The sequence below is a fragment of the Grus americana genome, chromosome Z (assembly GCF_028858705.1).
Source record: "Grus americana isolate bGruAme1 chromosome Z, bGruAme1.mat, whole genome shotgun sequence".
In the NCBI taxonomy this organism is placed as follows: Eukaryota; Metazoa; Chordata; class Aves; order Gruiformes; family Gruidae; genus Grus; species Grus americana.
In genome coordinates, this window is record NC_072891.1 from 87,285,129 (window position 1) to 87,291,843 (window position 6,715).

Sequence of the window (6,715 nt, forward strand, 5' to 3'; positions counted from 1 at the left end):
GGAAGTTTCCAAATTTATGCTAATGTCAGAATGCTTCTGAGTCATTAGGTGGCTGACAACGCACTGGGTCACATTTTGCATTAAAATACATGAATCCAAAATGAAAATATCGGCAGATTTAGCATCCAGCAGTCCAGTGGGGAAATGCCCCCATCCGGGCATTTCCAACAATAGATTGCATCTAAAACAGTTCTGAGTTCTGTCCTGACCACTAATGCTCTGCACAATTGCATGAAAAAAGTCCCTTTTAATTCTTAAAAGGAAAACAGTTTAATCATTGTAAGAAACTATACCTTGAGGGTATCGTTTCAAAAATACAGGCAGAGATTAGAGGGGATTTGCGAGATTGTGTTTATTCCCAATTTAGGTGCTTTCCATAAATTAATTATAAAAGCAAGCCCAAACCAGTCAGAAGTACACTGGGAAATTCTCAGAGTGTTAGTCATTTTCATGCACTAATATTCATGCCATCTGCCTGCCTTTTTTCTCTTTTCTCTAAATGCTCCATTGTTAACCGTAGCCTGCTTGCTTGTGCTGCATTTAGTCCCTCTCCCCCTCACCCTGCTGCAGGTAGTTACCCAGAGTACACTGTTATATTTTTTATTGAAAGAGCATTAAAAGGAGGAAGGCTTGTTTTGGTAATTGGCGCTGACACATGGCAAACAGTGCCTCACATGATGCAGACGTGAGCCCTTGTTTTGTTCCCAGTTCGAGGATTTGCTCCCAGTTCTGTGCGTTGTCGTCTTTCTCATCTCCCCGCTGGGACGGTTCACAGAGGGCCACGGGCTGGAGGCCTCCTCCCAGTATCTCCAGTGGGATGGAGAGCGCAGGATGGGGCTGCACTCACCTTTGGCCCATCCCGCAGCACAGCGTGAGGTCCTGGGAGAGCCCGAGAGCTGCGGGTTTGGGCCGGTGCTCCTCTGACCCGGGGATGAAGCAGAGCAGGCTGCCCATTTCTCCACATGAGGTATGCACGTAATGCAAAGACTGACGTCTGCGTCAGCCTGTAGTGATGATGGTAAAATGCAGGTGCCAAGCATCCCCCAGACAGGTTTCCTCCAGCAGTTGTTACATCTCTGGAAAGCGATGTCAGCAATGCAAATCTAGCAATGCTGCTCAGGATGGAAGCTCATCTAGTAAGACTGGGAGACAACAGCTTACGTTGTGACAGGACAAGGTCTGCCAAAAAATGGTCCCAGTGCTGTCAGCACCGCTGCAGCCTGCTCAGGAGTATGGGGATTAATGAACCTCCCCTCATCTTGGGAGCCACAGACCCAGCTTAACCAACACGGCCTCGTCTGGCAGCTTTTGGCCAGGGAAGGGGACGGGGTGAGCAGAGGACAGCTCTGGGGAGGGGCAAGCTGCACAGCCAGGGCCACAGGCCGTGTGTTGGGGTGGCCCGATGCCATCCCCGCGAGGGCAGCTGTGCTGGGCAGAGCCAGCGCTGCATCCAGGACACCCCTGCCTCTCGCTGGGCTGGCGGGGGTCACCACCCCCTGCCTGCAGCCGGGGACTGCTGCTGGAGGAGCCTTCCCCATCCCCCTGAAAATGGTTGCCTGCTGTGCAAATCCAGAAGCTCCATCTCTGCTGCCTCTCCTGCTGCTCAGCCAGCACAGCGGGAAGCAGCCGGCAGTGGTTTGGGTTTGTCCATTGAGCCTCAGCGTGGGGAAGCCCACGGGAGCTGCCCCGGCTCCAGGGCCACATGGCTGCTCCTCCCGCCCCCAGCGCGACGGCATGGGCCCGGCCAGACCACTGCAAGGCAACCGGCGCCGAGTGTGATCTGTCTGCTGTGAATTCTCTCTGGGTAGAGCTTTGAGCCTTCTTTTAAAGATGGCAGTTGTCTCTTTTAAAAAAAGGAAAATTAAAATATTGCTCCTTAGAATAGCATCATCCAAAAGTTTTGGTTGCTCTTAAATACAAAATCCTAGCAATGCCTTAAGAAGGATTAAAGAAACTGGTGTGGTTGAAATCCCTAATGGAGTCGATATGTTTTTTTCTCCCTAGAGGAAACCTCTGAAAATGCTGTAGGAATAATCTTGTGGTAATAGTTTAACAGCCTAGGTACACAATCACCTTGCAGTAAAGGCAGACTTTCATCTGGCTAACAGGCTTCTGAATGTCACAGAGCCTGAAGCAGCGGTGCCCTCCGCATTGTGTCGCGCGTGCAAAATCTCTGGCCCCGCCAACTGCCCAAAGGAGAGCAGTCACCTCGGCGGTGGGCACAGCAAGGCAAGTGGTGATGCGGGCACACAGAGAGGCAAGTGGTAGCAGCAACAGAAGAAAGATCAGCGCGGGACAAGACAGGAAAAGCCGGGCTCCTGTCGGCTTCAGGCCCCGGCTGGGCGGGCGGTGCGCTCCCACGTGCAGATCCCGGTCCCTCTGTCCGAGGAGGGAGTCCTGGAGATCCAGGGGTGGTGAGGAGAGTGGGGAAGTGACTGCGTTTGGAGGAGCGACCCCGAAGGACTCTGGCTCTCCGTGGGACAGGACAGTGCCACCTCCACACGCGCAGGTACTGAGAGGCAGTACAGAGCAGAAGCTTGGAGCCACAGGCTGGGGGGAAGGAGGGATCATAGAATCATAAAATAGCTCAAGCTGGAAGGGATCCATAAGGCTCATCGAGCCCAGCTCCCTGCTCCTCGCAGGACTACCTAACACTAAACCATATGACTAAGAGCATTGTCCAGACGCTCCTTGAACTCTGACAGGCTCAGTGCTGTGACCAGCTCTTGCATGAGGGGATTTCCAGATGAGTGCTGGTGCATCAGTGGGACCTGTGGGACCACAGCATGAGGCCCTTCTGTGGAACAAAATGTTCCCATCACCAGACATACTGGAAATGACAGGAAAAATGACTGATGGAGCAAAAAGCCCCATCTCCCAGCACACCCCTGTGGGTTCTTGCCTCCATGCAGCCTCTTCACTGCCCTTACAAGGCCCATAACACCTTCAGGCAGCTTTGTCCAGCCATCACCCTACCCGGCAATCCTGCATTTATGGGATAAAGGTGCCAGAGGCACTTGCTCAGCAAATTAACCCATAGTCTTGTAAGTATCTGATCCTTTCCATGGTCCCACCTCCACAGCTGCCACATCCAGTGGTGGGACTCTGGTGACCCCAGTCCTGCTCAGAACTCCCAGCACAGGTTTCTGGGATCCCAGGGCGGTGCATGCATCTGCTGCTGGAGGAGACGCAGCCTCAGAGGCGGCGGCCAGACCCACAGGGGCAGCAGGAGGCCACCAGCCCTGCTGATAGAGGACTGTGCTGCGCAGCAGCGGGGGACTTCTCGCCTCACAGGGACATTGGCAAGGAAAGTGCCTTGTGCCAAGACAGTCAGTGACTGTGGGTGCAATGACGAGGCTGACTGACAAGGTTCTGCTCTGCTGGGGGGTGCTGCTGGGCGAGCGGGTTCTGGCTCAGGGCGGCCCCTTCCAACCGAAGATTGACAGTTTTGTCAGGAATAGACCCACGCGGGGGCTGCAAACCACTGCCAGGTCAGCTTCACCGCTGGCTCTCTTGCAACGGCAGGAACCCAACCTAAGAGCGGACAGCACCACCATGGTGGGACACGACCACGTTTACCCAGGGGAGCCAAAGAGGAGGTGAGCAGTGCACAGGCAAGCAGCAGCCCTTCACCCACAGCACAGGGCAGGGACTGCCGAGGGGCTCCAGGCGGGACAGCTCTCTCCACGGGTGAGGGGCACGCAGAGCCACTGGCACAGACCCGCAGGTCACGTCACTCGAGTGTGCAGGTCCCCTGCTCCTCCCAGGAGCCAGCACTGCTGCTGGTGCCCAGCTTTGTCCCTGAAGACATACAGTACATCCTGAAATGGGAATGCAGCCCATGCCCCACGGCAGAGTTCTAAATTAACCAGCTGGATCCCAACAAATAGGCTTTGCTCTGAGAAACAACCAATAAATTTGGTGGATGTAAGTTTGGCTGGATTTGGTCCCACCAGCAGCCCTCTGGCAAGTGCTTTTCTAGTCCAGGTTGATGTAAACCCTTGGGAAATCGTTTCTCACCCCCAGCACTCCCTGGAGAGCCACAGCTCCTCCTCAAACCCCAGGATGCATGGATGGGATGGGATGGGATGGGATGGGATGGGATGGGATGGGATGGGATGGGAGGACAGACAGAGACCCAGCTTTTCTGCTGGCTTTTTGCGAGGAGCTGCCACACCTCCACATTCCTGTATCCTCTGGAGAGCTGCAAGCTTTGCCAGGGGTGACTTGTATTTTGAAGGACATCACCTTCATATAGTGAAAGCCAGTGGTTGGTTTTGTCCTGCTCTGCCACACATTTCTAAAATCCCATCAAACTCCTGCTGTAACCAAGAGGGTTACATTTCCACCTCCTCCAGTGGAGCACCGCACCCCAGAGTCACTGGCAGAGGCGGCTGCTCAGCTCACAGCAGCTCCGTGGCCCCACTAGCAATGACCCGTGGCTCACAGAGACTGGGGCAAAGCTCGGACATATCTCCCACAGCTGCCTCCTGACTCAGATGGCTAGCTGTCTCTCTTTGCGCTGAGCCTACTGGCAGGAAAATATAAAAGCAAAGCATTGGGAATCAAACAGCCTCACACAGGGGAAATGTAAAAAAAGTGTTTGGGGAAGCTATTCCCACAACAAGGCTTTTCCAGATGTGACAGCACCCCTACAAGTTTGCACAGGAGGAAAGAAAAGCTGGCCCTGGACCTGGCTGGGACGTATCCAGCATCCTTGCTCCTCTGGCAGCAACCCAGCCACCTGACAGCAAGCGGAGGAAGACATGGCATCTGTTCATCTCTCTCATTTCAGCTTTCAAAAAAGTTTTGCAGAGCTCTGCAGAGTTTCCCAGTAGTGAAATAGTCTGCAGGTCTGCCTGAAACCAGATGGTAAAAACAGAATTTACAGCTCAGTTTTTCACCAGGGTGTCCAGATAACAGGAAAGATACCAGGTCAGGGTACCAATTAATTACTTTAATGATCTGAAATTCCAGGGCGAAGCAAAGTGTGGTAGAGGAAGGAAAGGCTACAAGGCATCCCCAGGTCAGGCATACTGACAGACAATGTGCAGCATTTCAGAAGGAACCAGCAAAAGCAGGTCAGTGGAAGAGGCAGTGGTGGAGGACAGTGGCGGGTGCAAAGACGTCAGGAGTAGGCAGAGGCAGCGGGATGCCTCTCGTGTTAGTGGCCTGCCATGGCTGAGGAGTCAACAGCTCAAACACAGCAGGAAACAATGCAGAGACAAAAGGTGGGATGGGAATACTGTGACAGCTAAAGATGCTGTGGCTAAGCCTGACACTGCCTGACATACTCACCTGCACGGCATGCACAAAGGGTCCGAGAGCTGGCCAGGGGGTGCTGCAGAGAGGCAGCGCAGGCTGGCATTTCACCATAAGAAGGGAATTAGAGGAAATACAGAAAATATTAAATGGAAATTACATGTGTGTGTGTGTGTGTGTTTTTATACACACATACACGTATGTAATATCTATAAAACACTAAAATGGAAAATGGGGAATGGGGAAAATGGGAATCCAGTTTGTCCCATGGGAGAAGAAGAAAAAGAGAATGTTATGTTCAATGGCATCCAGCGTAAAACCAAGAAGAGGAAATAGCTCCTTCTCTTCATACAGCTGTGGCTTGCCCTCAAGTCAGGCAGCAAAGGGGTCCCAAGCAGACCAAATGCTCCTTTCCATACAGAGTCTGTTCAGGCTTAGAAATAGTCATGCCCATGTATTGCAAAGGGCACAATTTCTGCATATAGGTGAAGCACAAATTAATAGGGGTTATTTCTTTGGGTGGCTTACTGATACACTGCTCTGAAAGGTCCAAAGCAGCCGGGACAAGCCAGCCTTGGGAGCGGGTGGTGGGATCGGAGCACCCACAGCAGAGAGAGCTGGTGCAGACGCCAAGCTGCTGCTCTCTGCCCTTGAGGGACAAGCAGGTCTGCCCACTTGGTAAGGGCTTCAAACTGCTTCAGTCCCTGCAGTGGCAGGGCAGCTGCATGCCCCTCCAGATGTGCCATATGGTCTCCTATAAACTTTCCCACCTCCCAGCAGCTGTCTCCTTGAAACCTCCGTCCCTTTCCCCCAGACCCTGAATCACGGTCCTGCCCCAGTCTCTCCAGTTGTCCTGCAGTGCTCTCAGTTTCCTCCTACATCCACAAGTGCTGGCTGAGCAGGATCTGGCTGGTGCTCTGGGTGGCTGGGTGCTCCTCTGACAGGCAGGCTAGCAGCACTGGCAGGACTGGCAGTGGCTGCAGGCAGGCATCCCCCAGTCCCTTGCAGGGGCCCTGGCCCTGGTCTCCCTCCTCCACCCAGCTTGAGCAAGCGGAACGGCTGCCAGGCTGGGAAGAAAGAGGTTTCACACATTGCAGCAGAGCCAACAGAGGTGGGCAGACAAAACCCAGATGCTACAAGCCTCATCCCTGGAGGGAGAGAGAGGATGTGTGTCAGCAGACATTCCTGACACCCGCACATTGAAAACCGAGGTAACAAGACTGCACTCCCCCTATTCAAACAAACAGCATCAGGTGCTCTCTCCTCCTACCACCTGCAAATTACTGGCTCAAAAAAAGCAAGGGTTTGGAAACATTGGGCCACCTTGATTTGCACTCTGTGTCTGGAGATGTGAGCCACATTTCTACAGCCTTCAGGGTAAGAGGTGAGCGCGTAGAGGGCCAGGACCTTGCCAGCATCCCATGGAGGGGAGGGCTGTGTCGCACACTCAAGC